The 25,935-nt window shown below is 41.2% G+C and overlaps 1 protein-coding gene across 8 annotated transcripts in view; it reads left to right on the top strand.

Moving 5' to 3' along the window:
- The window catches only part of KLHL29 (kelch like family member 29), a 594,606-nt gene that overhangs the window by 363,847 nt on the left and 204,824 nt on the right, over positions 1–25,935 (top strand). The gene's annotated exons all lie outside the window — the stretch shown is intronic.

Genomic DNA, 25,935 nt, shown 5'->3' with positions numbered 1-25,935 from the left:
AGGGACTTTATATCTCTACCATCTGACTTTCAAACTCCCTCATGACAGACAGTTTGCTCTCAGAGAAGCGAATAGGAAGCGCAGTGTGGCAGAGTCAAATGGTTCAGACATGCAGTCAGAGCAGCTTCACTAACACTTTAAAAAAGATTTTTTTGTCTCATTCTGGGTGAACCTTGGCCAGCAGTGCTGCAGATGGCCTTTGAGATCTTTTTCATTAAATTCCTGTCATCATACTACCCCCCCCCCACCACACACACACATACAACCCTCCCCCACTTTTTCTACTTGACAATCTAGCCTTGTGCGGAGTAATTACTTCGCAATTCCCTAAATGAAAAGAACATGTCTTGCCAGTCAAAATAAGGGATACTGATATTTTTATACATCATTAGTGAACTGATTTAAAATTTCACATTTTGTTTTCCCTAATTATGTTTCGTTTGGCTGAGCTGTATTCCTGCAGGGTCTGCATTAGAATGCACTCTCTCCAATGTTTCTTCGTAATAGCCTGTTTCTGTTTTATAAGTAAACAACTACATAGCAAAAAGCCTCAACCCCAAACATAAAGGTTATGTGGATGATATTCCATTTGCAATAGGTCAACCAGATTTTCCAGTGTATGGCTGAAATTAAGACTTTTATATAGTCTTATAAATGTTATTTAAATTGTACGTAATGGCTACATTTTATTTTATAGTTTAAGGAACCAATCTTGTAGTCTTCACTCCTTTATTTCTGTAGAAGCATGTGCCAATGAAGATTTAATTGGTCTCTTATAGCTGCTAGTGTTGGTCAGGGGAGAGATAAGAGATACTTTGCGAGACAGTGCTTAAAATACCTGAAGCTTAATCGCTAAGTTACCTTATGCTTACTGATCTCATATTTACAAATAGTGGAAAACTTGTATTACAATATGCAATTATTGCAGATAAATTGTATGGCTGTCCTTTTATTAAAAGCTCATCAGCTGTTTCTGAGCACGTTCAACAGTGTGTTTGATGTATGACAGGCTCCAACTTTAGAAGATGCTACTTGAAAGAAAAGAGTGGGTTCATGTAGCCAGGAGTGATGCTTACCACTTGGTGCTTAGAACAGTGAGTTGAAGCGATTGCATGCCACCTGCAACCATGCAGTTAATTCCAGTACTGACAATTCTCTGTAGCCATTTGAAATCTAGAGACGTTGAAAGATAATCATACTCCACTCAATTGTGTGATCGGAGTCTGTAGATGAATGCATCTCCACATGATTTTAGGGGCTATATAGAACGCTTTTACGTGGCTACATTGGGTCTCCATTTTAAATGTTGCTGGAATTGTTGAGACTTTGAAGTGCAACTGAGATAAAATTCAAACTTGCTTAATTCCCATTGAATGTAGGGTAGACAACTGAGCGAAAGAAGTTATTCTCTAATTCACAAACTGTAAATGTATTTACTTTAGAACCTCAAGGGAGGCATGTTATAAGAATTCTGAGGAAGCAGAATAGTTTAAGTGTGATATAAAATTTAATAATCAAATGTTACAACTTAAACATGGTAATTTGTAGGGATGTGCAAAACGTTTCAGATACAAAACGTTTTGTACCCAAAACAGCCTGTTTCGGGTGTTTTGTAGACAAAACAAAACACCCATTTTCCAGATCCAAAAGTTTTGTATACAAAACAAAACGTCCCTGTTTCGGCTACAAAACATTTTGTTGTTTCGGACCTCCATTTTGTGGTGATCTCTGAGTCAGTCTCCATTTTGTGTTTGACATCTCTTTGAATTTCCCACCCTTCCAGCCTTCTGATCAGTGACCTAAATCATGGGCTGACCTGCTGACAATTCCCTCCTTGTTCCCCATTGGCTCTTTTGCTTCTTCCCACTCTTTACTGACCCCACATTGGCCAGGGGAAGGGTTGCTAACCCATGGGGTGCTGGGTTCTGCTGTTTCTGTGGTGTTCTGAGTGTAGATTCTCTGGTAGCATATGAGAGTGGATTCTTGTTTTTCACTAGAAATCTCATATGCTACCAGAGAATCTACAATGAACACCTCAGAAACAACAAAACCCAGTACCCCACAGGCTTGTGGGTGTGGGGGGTGGTTGGCACCTTATGTGCACTACACAACCCCTCGCTCTGGGCAACCCCAGTGCCCCCCAAGTGGAATTATGGGGCTGCTGAAACCTCCATTATTCCCCATGGGAGAAATCTTAAAGACATGTAAACTTCAACAAATCACAAAAGATCAGCCCTTTGCCCAATTCCTTTGAAATTATTCTGGAAGTTTCCTTGCCCCCATTGGGCACTACCACCCACCACACTCTGCTCTGGGTCATCCCTTTCCCCTTGATTTGAAGTGATACATTTGCTGGAATCCCCATTATTCCCTATGGGAAAATTCTTAAAGATATGTAAACTAAAAAAAAAAAAATCACCAAAAAAATCAGCCCTTTGCCTAATTCCTTTTAAATTTGGGTGGTAGTTTCCACCCATTGGACACTACCACCACCCCCCACTCTTTTTGCCCTGGGACCCTTTTTAAAAATCCAAATTGATTCGGATTTGGATTCGGAAAATTTGGCTACAAAACAAAACAGGGCTGATTCGGATTCAGAAAATTTGGGTACAAAACAAAACGGGGATGTTTCGATTCGGATACAAATCAAAACAAGAAAATTCCAAAATGCACACCCCTAGTAATTTGTTCCAGCAATAAGATCCTGTTTTTCAACAGATTGGCACAGTATGGGATGTTCTCTAATAAAGTAACACTTAAGCCAAAAAGGTTTTAAAATAAATTAGTTCAACTCATCAGTATTGTGGAATATCAACCTTTAAAAGACCAGGCAATGGGGTGTGTTTGCCCAATGAATGTGTAGCTGTTACGCCCCTGCTAGTTGGGCAAAGAGCTACCTTTCAAAGTGGTGAAGCTCTTTATATTAATCGATGGCGGGGGGAGCACCTGGCCCTGTTCAACCCAGCACTGTGTCCCTCCAGTGGCTGTTGCTGGTGTCTACCTTGTGCTTGTATTCTTTGTTTTTAGACTGTGAGCCCTTTGGGTACAGGGAACCATCTTCTTCTTATTTTTTCCGCTGTGTAAATTTCTTTGAGAACTTTTTTGTTGAAAAGTGGTCTATAAATAATAGTAATAATAGTTACTCAATTCATTAGAGTAGCATCCCATGAAGCATGAGAGGGCATCACTGGGGAAAAAAATCACATGCTGTATAGGAAATGTGTTTGTGTGCATGTACAGGGTTCTTTAAATCCCATCCGCAATGTTTTGTTGCTTTAAAAAAATATCAGTAGTGGTGGTAATATCACAGGAGATGAATGACACTGCTTTCTTTCATCAGCCCATGCCATTGTATGAACTTAAAACTCTTATTATTGTATTACTCTTATTATTTTAATCCTGCTGAATTTGAGCATTTCCCCCACTCTAGTATGGCATTATTCTGTAGCATTTAGAAAATAACAGAAAAGTGGTGAACAACATCAAAGCTGCCATCAATGCTTTAGTTGATGGATTAAAGCTTGCAGTCCTAATTGAAATTTAAATTCGCAGTGGGGCATTATGGGACTTGATTTCAGTGGGATTTATGTATGATTACATTTCTCTAGATTGCACCTACCTGTCTGATGAGGGATTTCATGTAAGGTGGTGGTTTCCATTGCACAGTTGTGGAATTGTTGTTCTGCTGAATGTTGGAGCATTTCCCAATCCCTGACATATGGAACACTATTTGTACATTAGAGCTGTTGAATCAGTGTGAAAATATTTAGGATTGGGATCCATAGCCCCAGTATATAAAAAGGATAATCATTTGTCAATCAGTCATTTCCCCAAGTATTTGAGGACACTGCATTCTATGAGAATGATTCAGAGGCCTACAGCAGGATGATATGGTGGGGATTCCTGTTTGTGTTCTAGGAATCCCCACGATTCAAGAAAGCACAGTTTAAACATGGGGCAGCTTTAAAATACTGGTTTGATTGTGGGGAAAGATACTGCTGGCATGAAAACTCTAGCACATCTGGGTAGGATTCTCTCTGTCCCTATGTTTTAATAGTAGGAAACGGGAAAACTAGAAAAAACATACAGAATGAAGCATGTGGTTGCATTTGTAATTTTTAGCACATCTTGATTTCAGTGTTCCAGCACAGAATTCTTACTCGATGAAAGAGACTTCATTATTGAGCTAATTCCACCATCCAATTTCTTAAGGTTTTGAGTAATTAGAACAATTCTAGTCAATCAAGTAACCACTTAACTTTGGCAAAGAAATCCCCCTCCCCAACCAATCTTATATAACCAGCTAGATAGAACATGTAAGCCATAAAAACAAAAGCTGGGATCTGAAAGAAATCTTGGTGGTAGGGATGTGCATGAACCAGAAACTGCGGTTCAGTTCAAATTCAAACTGGATTTGAACTGAATCACCTGTTCCCTTACCAGTTCGGTCAAACAGACCAGCCAGTCCAGTCCATTCAACTGAAACAGTTCAGATGGTCAAGAGGCTATACTTGTAAAGGGGAATCCATCGAGGATTCCTCTTTACAAGCAAAGGGACGGGAGAATCCTTGAAAGATGTAAAAGGCAGCCATGTGTGTGTTGCAAGAGAAGTAGTTTAAAGTTCTTACTAGACTGGCCAGTGCCTCTCACCCCTCCATGGCACTACCTCTGTAGCAAACCACCCACGCGGTGGCTTGCTGCATAGGGATCACTACACACTTGGGCTGTGCCAGGGAGGCGAGCAGCGGTGCCACCAAGAGCCCAGTAAGAACCATAAACTACTTCTCTCACCGCTGCCCCAAATGCCCTTTCGATCCTGAACCGGTCCACCCTAACTAGACTTGGTTCAGTTTGATCGCAAGCCAAACTGCCTACAGTTTGGTTTGTGATTCAATTGTCGAACCGGCGCAGTTCAAGGTGAACTGATTCAGGATCGAACAGTTCACGCATACCCCTATTTTGTGGTTGATCTGGAAGTTTTAGCTACTTGACAGCTGAAATGTGACAGAAACAAGCATATGTGTTCTGCATTTATTGGACACTGGTGGTGCTAGCTATGCATCTCTTCTGCATCTCCCAGACCCTATGTTTTAAAACAAACAGATTTCATACCAGGACACAAGATTTCAAGTGCTTTCTCAGTGCTTTCTCTTCAAAAAGGAGACTAAACCCTGCAAAAGCCAATACTGAACCTTTCACTGGTTTAGGGAGAGAAAGAAACATTAAGGCTATATTCACGATTGCGCACGATTGGGTGGGTGGGGAGAGAAGTAGGGTGGAACTGACCTTCTTCCCCAGATGATCCTTGCAGGTCCTTTTTGGCACACCACCACATGCCCACACAATCTGTGCTGCACAGAGCAGTGTGGATCTCTTTAGGCGAAGATCCTGCCTCCAGGAATCCCACAATGCACTACACGATGAGTGTGGTGCATTGGAGGATTTCTACGCACGTTGAGCACTCTAGGCGTCCGACTGTGTATGCTCGGACTGCATAGACAGCTCGGGCGGCATCTCTTAACCCTGGCTAAAGGCTGGGGTTAAAAGTAAGTTAAGGCTGGGTGGGAGCACCGGGATCAGGAGCGATCCCAGTGCTGCACACAAGCAGCCTAGCCCAGGCTAGGCTGCTCGTGTGAATAGCCTTATAGGAATGTGATGTATAAATCTTTAATGCTGTCCTTTGCTCCTTGGTGGAAGGGTGAAATAAACCCATGAAATATGAATCTACCTAATAATAAACCAGACCCCTGGTCCATCAAGCCCCATACAGTCTACCGTGAATGCCAGCCGCTTTTCAGGGTTTCAGGCAGGAGTCCTTCCTAGCCCTATCTGGCGATGTAGGAATTGAACCTAAGACCTTCTGCATGCAAAGCATGTGCTCTGTCCCTGAGGTATGACTCCTTCCTGACAGCAATAAATGACATATATTCATTTTCAAATCTGCGGATGCATTCTGTGCCGGACTGCTCTGCCGCCACAAAGACAATATGGTAATTAGGTGAGGCCTTGATTCTACCTCACAGTTTCACAAAAGAATTTGTGGCACTAAAAGATTGGTTCATTGTAGTGAACTCCCTTCCACTGAATTTGGAATTGGTATTTATGAGCTTTTTCAGAGAGTTCTTAACTAAAAACTTGCTCTTAAGAAGAATATATTTTAAACTAGGTAATTACAAACTTCGGCCACATCTCTAGCTCAGTATATTTGGCTATTGGAAAACCCACGCACAAAATTGGGGTGAGGGGAAGCTTACATAACTGTTACGGTGAGGGCCAATTGCTGCGTTTGTCAACAAGAAATTATGCAAATTCAGTGGAGCACTAGGCCCACAATTTACATGTGATGTTATGTGTGTAGATCTGTATATGGCATGCTTCAGTTTCTGTGATTCTTCCATTCCCTTTTTGAGGTGGATTGTGGGAAGTGGATATATCCATGCATGTTTTGTGTCTCCTTTTGCACTGTATGCATATTTGTGGGAGCGGGGGACTTTTTAAAAAATGAATGAATATGTGAATTGGACCTAAGATTTAATTCCATCATGGTCTGCTCTTGAGGCAGCCGCATTTCCTACACATTTCCTATTCCTTGTTGTAAACTCACCATTCTTCTTTCCTGTAGGAAGGAGTTATTCCTACAGAAGCTGAATTACATTCCAAGTCACATCGTAGACTGCTCCCTATGTGGAAAAAAACCAAGTTTATAAAGAGATTTTATCCAACTTGGAGCATGGAAAATTAGTTGAAATTCTATCAGATGCAATTCTAGGAAATTAGAAAAACAGGTTGTTTACTGCAGGCCCACCCCTTGTGGTTTATAATTAGTCTTTGGAGGATACAGTTTCTAAAATGATAGATAATATTGTTTCTCTCCAATAATTATTTAGATGCAATTTTTCCCCTTAGGGGAAGCGAAAAATAATTTCCAAGTGCTACTACTTTTCTAAATGCAGTGTTTGTAGAAATCCTAACAGATGTCAACAATAGAAATCAGGGGCGTAACTATAATAGGGCAAGGGGAGACAGTTGCCTGGGGGCCCACTGCCTTGGGGCAGAGGCAGGTCACATGACTGACTCCCCCAGCCACGCACCCGCCCAGGCTTCCTTCAGTTGTATTCATCCTCCGAAACTGATGTGAGTGTTAAGACCTGGAGCTACCAGAACAGCATATCTTTCTCTACTACCATTAAATGACTTGCATCACCCACAATTTACAAAACCTTTTAAAAAATAATTTAGGATGATGTTCTATTGTGGCACATAGGGTGTGTGTGTGTGTGTGTGTGTGTGTGTGTGTGTGTGTGTGTGTGTGTGTGTCTATACACACATACACATACACACACACACACACACACACACACACTTCAGTGGGGGGGGGCGGCATTTTAAAATCTTGTCTCTGGGCCCACTCCAACCTTGCTATGCCCCTGATAGAAATAATACTGATTTCTTGATATGTTGCTTTCATGTATAAAAGACTCCAAACTGTCATGCTAGTTCTTTTTTGTTACTCCCTGACCTCATTATAGTGTGACATCTTGTTTTAATCCACCAAGTGTGCTACTGCACAGCTCTTAACAATATGAGGACGACTTGGGTGGGTGAGTCTGTTGCCTAAGCCCCACTGAAATTGATTGACTTACAAAGTGTTCCATTTATTGTTTCCCAATTTGCATTCCACCAGTAGTAAACCTGGTTTGTGTGAAGTTTTGAATTTTAGAAAAGTTTGGAGTAATTTGGGTTACTCGACAATTACTGATTTCAGGTCACCATGTCCCTTTTCCTGTACTTGTATCAGAAGAATAAGGAAGATTATATAATTTTCTCTTTTGTCCCTACATAGGATAATAACGGATTCATGACAAGATATTTGATGCCTATCTTCTAAATTCGTAGAACAATAGAACTACAGACATTTAATCTAACCCTTTTTACACTTTAAGAACAGTTTTAGAATTGAGATATAATCGCTCTTCTTTTAACCTCAGAACTCTTCTGTAGGTTATTCTCTTACAGTTTTAAAGTACAGCTGTATGCATTAAACTATGCCTGTAGGAAATATAAGATTAACTACAAGAATCTTAAGGAAAACATTTGATAACTCAGTTTTGAAGTAATCAACAAAGTACAAATAGTGGCATTTTGAATTAGGTTTGTTTCAGAAGTACTGGCTCCAAAATCCACATTCTCTTTCTGTGCTTGCATTCATTGAATGCTCCTGTATATGAAAAAGGAAGCTGAACAACACTTTTAACAGTTTTTAAAAATAAAAGAAAAATGTCTACAGCTATGGTTCATAATAAATGGGCTATGGATTAGACAAGAGCTTGGCTGTACTACCTACCACTTTTTAAAGAATTAACAAGGCTCTTTGATTATCTGTAAATATAGAGTTCAATCCAGATCTTCAGTGTTTTAATGAGTTCAAAGGATATAGAGTTGAGACTTAACTTTGTCCTTGCAGAAGTTTAATGACTGGCTTATTGGATTTTCCTCACTCATGGCACTAATAGTATTGACTTAAGCCATTGGATTGGCTGTATAAGATTCAGAAAAACACAGTAAAAATATTTTTGAAGGCATACAATAGTGCTTTAAATATGAAACATCGAGATGCCTATTCTTATTCCTTGGCTATGTCTGCAGGTTTCTGATATTGTGATCCAGTGTTTATAGGCAAATGAGACCACAACTAACTTTTCCTCCCCAGAGTGATATAGCACCAGGCATTTTTGAAGATAAGTAAAATGCAGGCTATATGTCTTTTGCTTTTTAAGATGACGGTACAAAAAATTTGGGCTAACATCCTGACTTAAGCTGCATGCATGCAGCAGGAAGTGCGCCTATCCTGTGGAAAGCTTCCTGACTACCACATGGTACTTGTGCCAGGGCGAAGGGGTTTTCACCCCTTCCCCCTGCAGCACTCAAAAACATGGCTGCATGATCCTCAGGGAGCCTCAGAAGCCTTCTGCTGCATGGGTGTGTCTCACATAGTCCACACGTAGCCTTGGGATGTCAGCCTCTAAATCTCTCTTGGATCCAATGGAGCTATACTGTAATTAGAAGATACTTCAGCTCATGCAAAGGTCTGTGTATTGTGACTTTGTCCAGTTCCTCCCCTCAGTGTTGTAGTCCTGCCCACTGCATCAAATGCCATTCTAGGGAGCTGACAACTGGTGTTCCCTCTAAGGCATGCACACTCACAAGTTTTTTTATACCCACTCAGTTAATTTTAGATCCCATTCAGATTGAATCAGGAAGGCCCCACTCTGAACGCACATGTGCACACACTGCCTTGATACTGCCACCCACAACAAAACTCATTCCGCACAGAGATGAAAAAAATTAGAGGGACCACTGCTGATGACCAGAAATTAGTTGTGGGGAGCACAGTGGGAGAGAATATCAAGAAAACACTGCCCCATGGGAAGAATTTTGCTACAGGCCCTTGGGATCCAAGCACAATTTCCCGAATTTCTAGCTTTAACATAAAACTCAAGTGCATTATTCTGAACAAGCAATGACTCTCATACAAGTTAGGTTTCAAGGTATTTTTTCTGTTACCACCACAGAAACCTTCTACAATGGGAATTCTGCTCATCCTACTGTGTTTTGGGATTACAAATTATATTGTTCCTGTGTGTTGTAGCAAGATTGGGCTTTGAACTGCAATAGTGCTGAATAATAATCATTCTGTAGGGTTTCAACACAGCTTTACATCTTCAAAGCGTTGTACAGACTTTTAAAATTAAATGTTCAGCAAAAGATAGTTGGTCAGATCTAGCTTTAAAAAAAACAACAGCAAGAGGACTCTGGTTGAAGCTAGTGCAGGAACTTCAGATCTGGAATAAGGCATCCCCCACCCCCCCCATTTCATAAATGTAGATGTTTTAGTATGTGTGTTTGACATTCTCATGTATATATTAGATAATAAAAGCCTTGAGTTGTATTCCTGAGACGCTCAATAAAATTAATTTGTCATACACTGAAATTATTTATATAGCAGCAATTACTTTAAGAGGATTTGTTGAAAGGGATGCTTTTGCCGAGTGAGTTTCTATGTATTATCGCAATATTTTTACCAAGACTGTGTCCCCTTCTTGTAGCTCATATATCTTCCACTAACACTATTTATTTTTCCAAACCTGTAATTTTACTAATGTACTAAGAACTCAAGGAATCCACCAAACCTCTGCAGTTCAAAACAACTATTTTCATGCAAAAGGGTCTGGAAAGAGTAAAACGAAAGGTGCATTAATAAGCAGTAATGAAGTCTGTCATATTGCAAGGATGATTATTTCTCTACATATGAACAATCCTTTCATCCAGAGTTGCACGTCTGTGTAATATTGCTTTTGGTAAAAATGGTCTCAAGTTATATTGTGCATCAAAAGTTATTAGTGCTAGAACCTCTTTATGGTAGAATGATCCATGGAATCTATCTGTGCCTGAACTGAGCTTCTCAGGGACAGAGGCTAAAAAAACGGAGTCAGGTAGAGGCAATGAAAGATGACGTTCTAAATTGTCTGGGGTGGGGGGAATAAAAATTAACAAATCGACAGGGCCAGATGGCATCCACCCGAGAGTCCTTAAAGCACTCAAATGTGAAATTGCTGGCCTCCTTGCAAAAACATGTAACTTACCCCTACAATCAGGCTCTGTACTGGAGGACTGAAAAGTAGCCAATGTAACACTGTTTTCAAAAGGGATCCAGTGGGGAATCTGGGAAATTACAGGCCTTTTAGCTTAACGTCTGTGCAGGAGAAATAGATGGAAAGCATTCTCAAAGATAAGATTGTTAAGCGTATAGATAGAAGAGCAGGCCCTGCTGAAGGAGAACCAGACATGTTACAACTAATGTCTATCTGGATTCTATCTAGACACATATTGGTAAGCAGTGCCACTGAACCAAAATTGGTGTAATATGCTCCAAGAGGCTTGCTCCAACCAGTATTCTTCCATGCCATCTTAAGAGACAGCCCTCTAAACAGTACATCACGATAATCTAGCCTGGGTGTAACTAATACAGGGATGACTGAAGCCATTTCAGATTTCAAGATCGGGCTGCAGCTAGTGAACCAATCAAAGGTGGTAAGTCAGCAAAAGCACAGTAGTTACCTACTGTGTCCAGGGACGAATCCATGTTCAACAGCAACCTAATCTGTGAGTTTGAAGGTAATCTTTGTGTGATCTTCTCTTTATCATTGTGGTTCTAGTCACATGTAACCAGGAAATCATGTACTTCCTGATCACCTACTATTTTATCTACATAAATATGGGCATACAAACCGAAAAATGTTTGTGTGAAGAATTGCTGGCAGTGTGGCTGCATGTCTGAACCAGCCTGTGAAAGGCCATAGGTGTCCATAGTTAAGAGACATGGAGCCGGGTCTCATGATCAGTGAGACCTGGTCTGGTGAGCTGAGCAGGGAGCAGCCCGCTCTCTCCGCAGACGATCCAGGCGAGAGCCCTGGGCGGCCGGAGCCGGCAGGGGCCGATCAGCCCCCGGAAGCTCCAGCATGCCCTGCGCAAGCGCGCAGGGCATGCTGGCAAGACCCCCGGAGCCAGTTTTTTGCCTCTCCTCCGGGGTCTCCTCATGAGTAGCCACGCTGCAGAGCCACTCCGCAGCTACTCACGATTATTAAAACCAGGTTTACAGAGCGCTTACTCCGCAAACCTGATTTTAGGGCAGGGGTACTTAGGTGAGTTACCCGCCTAGGAACCACCGGGCTCGCAGCCGAGCCCGGTGGTTAATAATAATAAAATAATCGGGCTAGCCTCTGCTAGCCCTATTTCGCCCCATCGTGTGAATAGCCTCATGATGTCAAATTGGTAGCATGTATTCAAAATTGTATTTTTCCAAAGGCAAAGCTGATTATTTTCAGCTTAAAGAGTGGATATATTTAAAAATTATAAACTTCTCACATGTGTATGTTTGTGTGTGTGTGCATGTGTGCAAGAGGGAGAGAACATAGCACTTTGATGTGTCTTTTCACAGGGTTCCTTTTAAAGAACAATTTCATGTCCCTGTCATCGGTGTTGGTAAATTGCTATGGATTTAGAGCATTTCTCCCTCAAACACAGCAATGTATAATGTTATAGAGACAATTTATCAATTAAAGCACAGTATCTTCCTTTCATAGAAACTTAACTGAACTCTACAGTCCTCGACAGAAGGCCATTTAGTTCTTTTTGTATGGAATCATTATTTTACTTTCCTCTATAGACTGCTTCTGTGACATACCATATATCGCAAGAGGTGAACTCCTGGCATTATTCATCAAAGATTTCTTTAATTCACTTTCACAATGATGAAGTAGTACAGAAGATGCATCTTGACTTTCGGGATGAAGTAATTCAGAGTTTCATCAAAACCAGGAAATCATTTAACCAGTAAAAAAAAATAATAATCCTGAAATAAGAAGAAAAACCTGAGCTCATTGGACAAAGGAAGCCTTTTAACTCTCTTTCTAAAGATATATAATTTCTTAGTAAGTCTCATTACTTCTTAAAAAAACATTTCAACAATTTTTCCTGGTGTTCTACAAGAGAACTGGCAAAATAGGGGACTTTTGCAAAGAATAATGTTTATTCTTTTATGCCTTTTAAAAAGAACCTTTTAATAAGAGAACAGAAATAATTTGCTACTCAGCCTCAGTAAGTGGTACTGATACATACTGCTATTGCATGCTATACATTATATTTTGGTATCAAACAGCATTTAAACTAATTGCAACTAAAATAAATGCCACAAGAATAAATTGCTTTTCAAGAGGGTTACATAAATAAAAGGAAGGTAATTTGTTGTGGCAACTAGCCATCATAGTTTAAAGTACAACCATTCCATATGAAGCAGTACTGCTAGTTGCTTTGTGCTTGGGAGTCAAAGCAGGGGATAAATTACCCCATGCCCAGTTTATCTTTCAGTACCATTTGGCTACTCACTTTGGGAATGGGTCATACTCTGACCAAGCATGACAATTCTTCTTGTGCACCCTTGGAAATTACTGCACTTTTAATTAATATGTCATTGAATGATTTTCACATAACAGTATGCAAAAAGAAAAGAAAAACATAGTGTGTAGTTCCATTCGATTCCCGCTAGCCCAAACGCCTGATCCATGTTAAGCATGTGGCAGCAACTGTGCCTTATAGAAGCCATACATTTAAGAAGACAGCTTCAGTTAGTGAAAAGACATTGTTTTTGAAAACAACATTGAAACATTGTTTCAAAATATTTAATGGCTTGATGGCTCCTATTGCTAACAGTCATTCAGTCTTCCACATCAGAAACAGCAGGAGTTTCCCAGTGCTGGGGTATGAGCCTCTTGGCAACCAATAAACCTCTCCTTAGGCTTTCTGCCCCTCTGATAAATCAAAGTACTAGCAATCAGTCATAGTTACACCTGGTTACAGGTTACAAAGCTTAGTGAGGACGAGAGAATAAGCTGGATCCTGGCCACAAACGCTGACCAGAGAGTATTAAGTGCTGAGCACTTCCGTCAAAGGTGCAAGGTTTGCTTTTGCAGGTCTGCCATTCCAGCACTCATGGTTCTGCCTGCATCCAGAGACTTGAAACCAAAAAGGAGTCCAGTAAACTCTTAGGCAGACACAGGCAAAAAATTCTGCTAAGTCTAAGGTCAAGTATAGACTTAGGCATCTGAAACCAGTATTTCCACCACTGACATGCAGTTAAGGTAACATCAACTTCTGTATTCCACTTAATCCTCTCATCTTCAGCAAAGATTATCTGATACCTTTATATAAAAAATATGAGCATTGTGGAGTTCTAAATGAAAGTGCAAATTCATGCATATTGATTATTAATAGAGTGTATGTATAGAGCACCTCATTCTTTTAACATGGTTTACATTTTTTTAAAATGAATTTGAGACACTATTGTTGAAATACAGACAGCAATCTACAAAACACTACGGAAGAATACCTAAACTGTAAATGTACCATCCTGGGCATACTTAGACCACCTCCCCCCACTAACCCAGTGCAGAGGGAGAGACATGCTTGCTGTTGCTTCCATGATTGTATCTATATCACTCCAAGCCACTTTGTATTGGTGCTATTAGTACAATTTATTTACCCTTGGGGGGGGGGTTGCATTTTATATCCCACTCTTCCTCCAAAGAGCCCAGAGCGGTGTACTACATACTTAAATTTCTCCTCACAACAACCCTGTGAAGCAGGTTAGGCTGAGAGAGAAGTGACTGGCCCAGAGTCACCCAGCCAAGTATCATGGCTGAATGGGGATTTGAACTCGGGTCTCCCCGGTCCTAGTCCAGCACTCTAACCACTACACCACGCTGGCTCTCAAATTTTTGACAAAGGTTCACAAGGTGGCTTACATAGAAAAATAAATAATCTATAAGAGATTCCTTGTCCCCAAAGGGCTCACAATCTAAAAAGAACCACAGGGTAGACACCAGCAACAGCCACTGGAGGGATGCTGTGCTGGGGCTGAATAGGAGCAGTTGCTCTCCCCATGCTAAATAGAAGAGAGCCACCACTTTAAAAGTTGCCTGCTTTGCTCAGTTAGAGCAGGGGAACGTTAAAAACTCCTGCTTACATATTTTGGCTTTATAGCATTGTCATCATATGGGAGCAATGCCTACCTCTTTGAGAAGTGAATTGCGTGCATGTCATCAACATTTTGTGAAGCAAAATCATGAAGGCGGAAGTTTTTAAGCATTCCTGGAGCTTCTTGGAAGCATCCATGGATGTGGCAGCAACCGCATCACTCCAGGTGTGTGTAAATAAAGTCAGTCCCACTGAAGTCAGTGGTGCGTCTGAAGTCAAAAACATGCTTAGGACTGGACTGTAAGATAACAAGTACTGCTGCTATATAGGCATGAGTGGGAAGAGAAGAAAACTAAGTTTGGCATGGCATAACTAAGGAGGGTGTTGAAGGTCAAGCTGAAAGACTGGGCGATACAAACAAGTATGGAGACAGAAGTTACTGTGTTGAAGCTCTAGGCAGAGTTAAAAGCTCCTTAATGTGCTCAAATTGGGATGGAGTGAGAGAAGCTACAGGGGACAAATCATCTCCATCCAGGAATAAAATAGGAGTTGATGCTTGAAATTGCAGGTCATGCAGCCAGGATGTTTTAAGATGAATGAATTAACTGCAGGTTGGTTTCTGTAGTTTCAAAGAGTGACAATTACAGCTCGATCTAAGAAAGAAATAAAAATGAGCCAGGTAACTGCAGAAGTATTAGTTAACTACAAAGGCATATAACAGCTTAGAACAAATATTAAAATGAGGAAAAGGCATGGGAGTAAACTGCAAATGTCAGGTAATGCAAGATAAAAACAGGAGATTGTGCCAGAACAATGTGGCATACTTAAACTTGGCAAGATAAATATGATCAATTTTGTCTGATTTTTTTTTTAAATCTTATCAGTGAAATTAGAGACTCAGCCCATTGAAACAAGTAAAGAGGGTCTTAGGGATAGTTTTCCATGTGAAGAGCAGCAGTGGGGGGCAGGATTTCTGCATGATAGCATTTTATAGCAGAGCTTTCTCCAAACTTGTCCACATAAACCATGCCAATCCATCCACATACTCAACTGATAAGTGCTGGAGCCCTTCTGTGGGGTGCTAACACACACCAGCCATCATGATGCACAATCCAGTGCTGGCAGTGCCCATCAGTTGGTTGAAAACCATTGAAGTAGAGCGGTGCAGGTGCATAGCTTTAAGTGGTTGTCCAGCTGCCTGCTTGCACAGCATCACCAGAGCTGTCTGTATCCAATCTTGAACTGATAATGAGTCCTAGCACACACCTCAAAAGTCCATTGCAATGTGCAGCAGTTCTATTGGCAATGCTCAGGAGTTCCTTTACAGGGGTGTCAGTGTGAAAAGGGTCTCTTGAAGGTAGGAAGATCTGCTATGTGGCATGGCTTCCTTGTATAAGCTGAACATACTAGCTGGATTAGTTTTACTCCCTGCTCTTGACTTGCTGTATTCTTTTTCTTTATTGGTTTTTATCAAGGAATTTGCCCCATTTATGACCTTCATGCCTTTTAAGTGTATCAAGTTTGATGGGGGATTATTCTAGATAAAAATGATTTGACATCAGAGCCCAGTAAAGATCTTGGGTTGCATCCAATCTCCCATGAGCATAATAAAGTTCATGCAAGGATGTATCTCACCCTTTCCTTGGAACTCCACTTGTAGAAAGTGCCTGTTCTCAAAGGTTCTCCTTCCCAGTGCAGCCCTCTGCACACTCCCATGCTGTTCTTGAGGGGGTCCTCTGACCTTCAGGAGAGGCCTTGGGGTGAACTTAAGGAGCTGCAATGGGGAAAAAGGGAGAGGGAAGATCTCTTGTATGAGCATCATTGTGCTCCACACAATTTTGGATGCAACTCATTGCTTGGAAGCAAATCCCAATGAACTTGGCTTCTTTTCAAGTGATTAATTTCAAACATCAGAGTGAGAAGACAATGGAATGGAATGATTTTATTCCATACAGTTATAACAGGACATAGAATTTAGTGTGTAAATGGAACTGAAGGAAAAGATAATAAAACCATCCTGAACTGGAATATGGCCAGGATAACCAAAGTTTGTGACTTAATAATGCTTTTCACGGGATAATTAATAGGTTATCTTATTTGAAAGTGTTCATCATAATATTCCTTGGAATAATCTTTGGGTTCTGGTTCCCTTTAACACAAATATGGGAGGCATGAATGAATGTCTATCAATCTTCCTGCAAACATTTGGAGCTCCTTTAAAGATTTTCACTGTTCTGGTGCTCACTGAAGTAATTTACTTTAATAACTATAGGATTAGAGAAGTTCTGCTTGTACAAGGCTCAGGTTTCAATACAGGGTGTGTGCTATTAGCTATTCACCCCCATTAAAAAGATGTGCCTAATTACAGCATGCAAGTTGAATGTTTGAGTAAACGTGGTCCCATAGCCTGCTGTTTGTGATGTACACATGGTCATCTTGCAGAGATGTGTTTTGCATATTTATGCAGTTTGAAATGCTGAACTTTGAAATGTGTAGTTTTTGTTCCACTGCCAAGTTAATTCTTGTCTATGCGGCAGATTGATTTAGTAAGCTGTTTACATCATTGGGCTGAATGATCTTTTTAAAAGTCAATTTTGTTCTCATTTGGGTTGTACTGGTTTTTGGACCAACTCCCAAGGGCTGTGAGAAGCCATTAATGGAAACGAATTAAGAGAGAGAGAGAGACTGTTCTTCCCACTTGCTGAAGAAACAAAACTGAGGGGAGCCAGGGAACCAAACTAACATGAATGTAATTCCCAATTTCAATCTTCTTTGTATTATGGGTCATTACCTGTTAATTGACTAAATGGCAGTTCTCTATGAATGAAAAGTTTGGTTTAGCTTTTATAATGAAGACAGATGATATAATTAGTATCATTTCTGTTTTGGAAATAATGAAAGCGGTGCATCTGTGTGACACAGCTTCCAGCTTGTGTAATATGAAGAAATAACTCTTTTGAAAAAATAAATAAATAACTAGCCAATTCCATATTGTATATGTTGAATACATTGAAATAGCCTGAAAGCAGTAACGACAGATTTGTAGTTTGTTCATGTTTTCCTTTATCTAGAAGCATAGTTTTCATGATTTATACCTTCAGGGAACACTCCACACTGCCTGCAGGAAATCCTTGAGCAGCTGCTGTAGAGTCCTGTGTTTTGCAGAAGATTCTGGGCCATGCCCTAGGTTTCAAGGTCACCTCTTATGAACTGAGTGTATGTCCACTCCTCCACTTATTTGTTTGTTTGTTTGTTTAATTTATATACCGCCTAATATAGAAATCTCTAGGCGGTGTACGGAATTAAAACATAATATAAAATATAAAACGTTTAAAATTCATAAAATGATTTTTTTTAAAAAGATAAAAACACATTAAAATTTAAAATGTTTGAACATGTTCCCCCATGTTCAATTCCTGGCATCTCCAGGTGGAACTGGTAGAGACTCCTACCCGAAACCGTGTAGAGTTATTGCCAGTAGTGTAGACAGTAATGAGCTAGATGGACCAATAGTCTGACTTGGTATAAGACAGCCTCCTTATGTAGTGGTATTGATGAGTCTCCGATTAAGCTCCTGAAGAATCCCAGGATTACACAAGAGTTAGAGGTGTGCATGAATCAAAATCTGGGGTTCAATTTGAGGTAGAGTTGAATCGCAGATACCCCGAATTGATTCATCAAAAGCAGCCAGATTGGCCAGCTGCCTCGATGAATCAGCCCCAAATCACACAAATCGGTTTGGGTGATTCGCATGCCATATTGAGGCCCATTTTGATGGGGAAATGGGCCTCAAAATGGCACTTTTTTGTGGGGAAAGCTGGTCTACCAATTGGGATTGGCAGGCAGACCAGCCTTCCAATCTGGACTTGGCGTATCAGCCCGCCTTAGAGGACAGGTCTACCCAGGTGATCCCAGCTGACGTGCAAATTGGGGGTGAGTCTCCTTGATCCCAAATTGGGCCCTCTATTTTGTAGTCAGTTTGATTTGGGGTTGAATATGCAAATCACCTCTGATTCAGCCCAAATCGATTCAAATCAAATTGCATACCACTACTCAGAGTGTACTTTCAAAGCCGCTGCTCTAGAATTTAGATTTATAGTGCATTGCAGTGTGATGAAAGTACACACAATACAAAATTAAAATCTAAGGGTTACCTTAGAGAGTGCCTTCTTCTGCATGATCTCCATCACATGTTGAAGTCATCTGGTGAGGTCTGTCTCCAGTTACCACCGGCACATCAGTGGTGACTCGGAAGCAGGCTTTCTCTGTAGCTGCTTCTGGCCTGTGGAATGCGCTCCCAGCAGATATCCAGAGTTTGGGCTCATTATTGACCTTCAAGAGAGCCCTAACTTCTTTGGCTTGACCTTTCAAGGTTTTTAAATTGTTTTTAAGTATTTTTAATTGGTTTTAAATCACTCTGAACTGTTTTAAATTTGAATTTATATTATTTTAACTGTTTGTTTTAAAGCGCTTTTGTTCTTGTATTTTACTTCTTGTGCACCGCCCAGAACCTTTGGATGGGGCAGTATAGAAATATAATAAGTTAATGCATTAATGAATGAAGCAATCTAGTCTGATTTAAGCAGGGCTGCAACTGCTGAAGGCATCTCGGTGGCAGTGGTGTTGTTGGTTGTTGTTTTTTGTCAATAACAGAATTATGTGCTTTCATTAATAGTCCAGTTTTGGTCATGGTTATTATAATATCATGTTTTACTTTGTACTGGAAGACATTTTGAGGAAAAAAGCCATTTTAATTGACTGCTGCTTTAACAATTCCACACATTTGCCACACATTATGGGCTTGATGATGTGAGATGTTCCAATTTAAAACAAACAAACAAACAAAAACCTTGAGAAACTGGCTGTGGCAATGGAACCAAACCAACTCCCCCCCCCCCGAATTGCTGTGATGGCTTTTGAATTTTATTTTAAAAAAATATTAGCAAATATAATAAAAGCTAATGGAGCTCTTCTTACAAGGAAATAAGGATAATCAGGGAAATAAATTATATATTATAGACTAATGAGCACTACTAAAAGTGTTTATCCTTATGTATTAATATCATTTTTGCATATTTTTCCAAATGTGTATATTGCTGTAGAAAATTCATGAATATCTCATGACACCAAAGTCATATCTAAGTTTGTCAAATCCAGGGGGAAATTAGTTTGCTGTTTACCTATGCCACAGCCTTCAGCTCCTAGCAGCTTAGGAAGAGATGAATGTTGAAGTTGGTGAGTTTATCAAATGCCAGCATTAGATATAGAATCTTAATGGCTACCCTCTTGTGGAGTGACACACCACTTAAACCTAGTGGGGGTTTAGATGTACATAATCAGGGCTGGAGGAGTTGTTGTTTCTCTGTGGTGTCATATGCAATCAGTCTTAGCAGATTGTCAGGCATTATCTGTGCTTCTGGTCGCTCATTTTGGCCGTGGGATTTTACAAGCATAGGGCACCCAATAAGGTGGATTTATGTGAACAGTTAACATAGTGTGAATAAGTTATTAACATCTTGACACAGGTGAGCTATCCTCCTGTAGACAGCTGTTGCTCACATCTAATGTACTGCTGAACATATGATGAATGCTTAAAACTAGATTATCACATGATTATTTCACTTACGGTATGAAACACACATGACAGGTATTTTTGTAGGCTTATACCTCAGTTGTGTCCTACCTTTGCAGATGTGCCAGAACATCTGAATTGGCATAGGAATAAACTCTGTCTCTGAAGCTGCCTTTGCTTGGCATTTGTGTGTGTGATCCCACACAGGTGAGATGTGTGGGTGAATATATGAACTGTGTAGTGTAGGGCCAATCCAAGGCCATAGAAAAACTTCTCCACAAATGTGGAGCTGCCACATTTCCAAATGAGGTGGGGGGGGGTTTAAACAAACGTTTAGTAACACCCTCATAGCCAACAAAAGCTTCTATAATCCTGTTACCAAGACTAAGTGCTTATATGTTTATTTTAGTGTATGATCATGGCTTTTGGCCACAACAATAAATGTATGCAGATTACATAAATGTTTATGCAGACTGAGGACCAAATACATAATTGTAGCCCAACAGCCTTGTTTCTGCTGGAAAAGCTGCTTTATAATTCCTATCCAACTCCAGCACAGCATCCCTCCAGTGACTTTTGCTTTATTTTTCTATGTAAACTGCTTTGAGGACTGTTGAAAAATGGTATCTGAAAATGAACACTGTGCATGTTGGATCCAACACTGGAATTTCCAGATCCCACCACCAAGAGGCATCAAAGTATGGGGCAAGTACTCCAAGTAGCGCACTGCTGGTGGAGGCCCTTTAACTGCCCCAACACTGGTGAGGGGGCAACTGGGCAGCTCAGCAATTCTCAGGAGTGTTAGGGGTGGGCAGGGGGTGATGCAGGGCAGCCTGAGAAGCCCACGGGATTCCTGGGAGGATGCACAGGCCTCTGGGGATTGTAATCCCACTCAGATCTTCTGAGCAGAACTACCATCCCCAGAGGCCTGTGCATCCTCCCAGCAGCCATGTGGAACTCCCAGGCTGCCCTGTGCCACTCCCTGCCCGCACCCCCCCCCATGCTCCTGAGAATCACTGTGCTACCCATGTGCCCCCGCACTAGTTCTGGGCGGCCAGTTAAAGGGTCCCCACCAGCAGTTTGCTATACAGGGCACCTGCCCCATGTTCTGATGCCTCCTGGGGGGCGGGGGGCAAGAATTCCAGTACCAGATCTAACATGTACAGCCCCAATAAATATGCATAGTAGTCGTTAAGAAGGCAATTGAGTGAGAAGTGGCACGTGGTGAAAGGACTGAATGGTCCTTCCATTGTTTGCTTCTCCACTTCTGATTGCGCTCTCCTGAGGTAGCTTTTCCAACAGATAAAGAAAAAAATTGACCTTTTTTCCCATGCCTTTGATTGGTTTTTGTTGTTGTTGCAGAAGGCTTAAAGATGTCAATAATATGCAATCCTTCCTGGTGATCATTGTCACTTTTTGAATGAGGTTGGGGGGAAATCTGCCTTAGTTTTAGCCACTCACCGCCAATGGCCAGCTTGTCACAGCCCCTTTTCTCAGTAGTGACTTTGAGTCAGATGCTAAGGAGGCAGGACCAGCACCAACCATGGATCTTGACACCAGATCAAAATCTGAGGAAGCAGTACCAGCACTTGACCCAGCCCTGGATAATGACATCAGACTGGAACCTGAGAGAACATCAAAGAGTCCCCCCAAGAAGGCTCCCTTGGGTCTGAGCCCACTAGGGCAGCAGCCTGGTACCATTCAGTCCTTTCACCCACTACAGAGCCAGCCTCTCCCACGCTATCATGTGCCCTGATATCTGCACATCAGTGCTGGCAACCAGCTCAACAGGAGTAGATAGCGCAGAGGAATGCCAGACTCAGGATGGCTTCCCCTTTAAGGCTTCCACTCTCTGGACAGGAAGATGGAGCCCAGGAGGGGTAGTTTGGGCTTAGAGGTATTGCGGGGCTCAGTCTGCCTCTAACATCTACTCACCCTGTGTATATAGGAAATTGCTTCCCTCTAGTGTATGAGTCTCTTTGTATCCCAACTATTGTCTTGAAGAGTTGGTGTGCGCATCCTGCTTCTGTCATTGAGCACCATAGAAATTCGCTGTAGGTGACTGTCTTCCTTATCCTGTGACAGAGAAGCAGTTGCAGTATTCCCAGTTGTGTATATGTGTGTGTGTGTGTCCTGCCCGGCAGGAGAAGCACAATAGCCTGCTTTTCTGTACTGTGGCAGAATTCAGATGTGATGGTAAAAGGGGAGTATTTTTATATATGCACATCTGTAATTTTCTATAGAAAAGAAACATCATGCAAGGATCAAGAGTATAACTTATCTTACTTTATCTGAAAGCTTGTCAGGTCTAGACTGGGGCACCAGAGACAGGGAGGTCTTAAACTTTCCTCAGGCATGAACTTGGAAATCTTTTTCATGCTCTTAAAATCATTTTCCTCCCTCTATCATATGATCAAGAGGGCATTTAAGCTGACAGTTATTGTACATTTTTGAGTCCACTGATTTCTGCTTTCCTCAGTAGGAAATAACACACTATACCATTGCTACTCCAAAACTGTCACCAATGGGTGTATTAAGGGTCCTGAAGTGCACACTAATGAAGCCATTATCTTGTCTGATAATGCGCGGATTAGAGCTGTTCTTGGCAGATGCTGTTCTGTGGGCAGCATAGGATTTCAGTGACATCTTTATCATTTATTCTTTCATTACCATTTAGAAGTATCAAAGGAAATCTGAGACACAAACCTGTGTTACATTTAACACCAAAGATTCACATTACTGAGAAATCCACTGCTGAAAAATACAGCTTTCCATTCTTCTTAATTTGGTCATTTAAAAAATGTGAAGAATTATATGACCATTATCATACCTCAGACTTCAAGCAAAAAAGATTTGGCAACATATGCAAAGCATTTTGAAGTTTAGAGGTGACTCATCCCGCCATTTTTATTGGAAGAATATGTTTTGATCAGCATCATTTCAAGTAATGGCTCCGGACAGAATGTTTGGGCTGAAAACATGATAGAGATATAAGGGCTAATTGGAAGGGGTGTCGCTCCTTCACATGCTACATGTATAGAGCACATGCTTTACATGCTGAAGGTTTCAGGTTCAATCCCTGGCATCACCGAGAAGTTTCTGATCTCTGGCATCTTCCCAGAAGTTTTACTGCAGGTGGAAGTGGCGTAAGTTAGGATGAAAGTATATAAAGTGCATATAAACGTGTTTAGGCATGAATACGCATAAATCTGACTCAATCGGAGCCGTTCAAATATCCTCCACCTCCTGCTTCACATTGGTGCATTCACCTGTGCTCAGGTAGGCAAGGAGTGAGTGTATGCACATGTGTGGTTTCCAGTTATTATTATTTTATATCTTTTGAATTTTGAATTTTTAAAATATTTTTCTCCCGGCGTTCATGCGCAAGTACATCTACACAGGAGCACAGTCCAGTGATCTATATTTCATGTGCTGTCATTAAATACTGCTTCAACTTTGGGCTCTCACTGGGAGGGGAGGGGATGCCCAGGTTCTGTACATGCATACTTCTCAGGGATATCACCACTTCTTCTTCTTATTATTATTATTATTATTATGCTCTTGCAAAAGAGCACCGTTTGGAGTACTGGAATACTGGAGTACTGAAGTCACTGTGAATCCCTCCCTCATATGAGCTCCCCGCTACCCTATGCATAGTGAAGCAGGAGTAAATTATCGCTTGGAAAACCTCCAGATAAAGCTCAGAAAGACCCATCTGAAAACCTGGAGATCTCCTGCCAGTCAAGACAAATTGATCTAGATGGATCAGTGGTCTGGTGCATTATAAGGCAACTTGGTATATCTTCTGAAAAATTTAGTCTCATATCACTGAAATGTCACAGTCCGATTTTATGAAATTCTCTTCCTCTGTCATGTCAGCGTTGACAAAGAAAGGCCGCTGGGTTTTAGTTACGTGAGGCCTTGTTCTGAGGTGTTTTTGTGTTTTGCTTAACTTGCATCATCCTTTGATTTGCTTTTTGAATGTGTAAAGCAGACAAGCTTGGAACAGGTTAAGATGTTGCTGGCTGAAGCGAAGTTAGCTTGTAAACAAGGCCTGGTCACTTTAGGAACCTTGGATATTTTCCCTTGCCACCCTCCTCAGAATTAGCAGTTCTAAGGGATTTTAGTAAGAAATAAGATTGATTTTCTCTAATTAGGTATAGACCCAACCCTAATATGTTCCTTCTTAAATGAGTAATTAGTGTTGCTTTTGCCTATGGCTTAAAAGTATGACTACGTTTTCCTAGTTTCTGTAACTAAGTATAGGCACAATAGACACAATTAAAGCCAGTAAAATTAGTTCTGATAAACTCTCATATTCCTGTTCTAATATTTTCCTTCGCTGTTGTCTGTCTAGATCACTTGAAAGGAAACTCTTTTCTGATGCTCCTGGGTGAGAATCAGTTCATGGAAAGAGCAGAGGGGTGGACTAGAAGACCTCCAAGGTCCCTTTGAATGCTAATATTCTATGATGACATTGTTAGGGGAGGGGCGGGTGGAATCAGAATTTTGGGCTGCAGTCCAGAGATTACCCTGCCTTTAGGCAAGCACAGACAAGCAAAGAGAAGATGAAATGGGGAGAAAACAAAAAGTTCTGTCTTAGTTCTGTTCTTGGCTGTCTGCTTCATTTATGTGCTTCTGAATAGCACACTGGAAAGTTGCTTGTGGGCGGGTGTGCTTCAGCTTCCAGTCCAGCCTGCAATGACATCTGGCTGTTATACTGTGGTCTCACCCCACCAGTTCCCTTTCACGCTGGGCCAAGGCTGTTCATGCTGTCTTTGCCTGTCATGCTAGTTATGATGATGATACCATGCAGTTTTAATTAATTCCAAAGCTGGTTGAGCCTAGAATCAATTAGATGGAAGAGAAAAATAGGAAGGCAAGAATCAGAAGTAGGCAGCAGAGGGAGGAAGGGATAGGGCTTACCCAAGGCTTTCTGCTGCCCCAGACCAATTTAAAGCGTAGCACTTTTAGTGCTACAAAAAGACATGTGTACATCTTATTCATTCATTCATTCATTCATTCATTCATTCATTCATTGGATTTTTATACCACCCTTCCAAAATGGCTCAAGACGGTTTACTCTTAGGCAAGAGCCTCTGGAATTCTTTCACCCATGTGATTGCTTAGCTTGCCACTATGCTTGGGCTGGCCCTGCAAAAGGAAGAACAGCAACATGTAAATCTCAAAGCCTTGTAGTACTTCGGGGTTTCAGGAATTACAGGAGGCAGTGGCTTTGTATTCTCACTGGTCTTCCTGTGATATGAAAATTTCTGCTAGGTAGCTGAAATTGCATCTAGACTTGGATGATAAAAGCTGAATATCCTTGTTGCAATTCTTTTCAGCTCAGCTTGGCTTTCACTTTAATTTAAATCTGCTACCTGATTATACTGATTGGGTTTTTTAAAAGTTGATTTTCACTGTGACTTTAACATTTCTGTTAAAATGGCCCTCATAAGGACATAAGAACAGCCCTGCTGGATCAGGCCCAAAGCTCATCTAGTCCAGCATCCTGTTTCACACAGTGGCCCACCAGATGCCTCTGGGGAACCCACAGGCAAGAGGTGAGGGCATGCCCTCTCTCCTGCTGTTGCTCCCTTGCAACTGGTATTGAGAAGCATCATGCCTCTGAGGCTGGAGGCGGTCCACAGCCACCAGACTAGTAGCCATTGATAGACCTATCCACCATGAATTTATCTAAGCCCCTTTTAAAGCCGTCCAAGGTGGTGGCCATCACCACATCCCATGGCAAAGAATTCCATAGATTAATTATGTGCTGTGTGAGAAAGTACTTCCTCTTGTTGGTCCTAAATTTCCCAACCTTCGGTTTC

Source organism: Hemicordylus capensis, chromosome 1 (genome assembly GCF_027244095.1).
Source record: "Hemicordylus capensis ecotype Gifberg chromosome 1, rHemCap1.1.pri, whole genome shotgun sequence".
Classification (NCBI taxonomy): Eukaryota; Metazoa; Chordata; class Lepidosauria; order Squamata; family Cordylidae; genus Hemicordylus; species Hemicordylus capensis.
The sequence above is the reverse complement of the archived record's forward strand: the minus strand, read 5'-3'. Positions and strand labels throughout refer to the sequence as shown.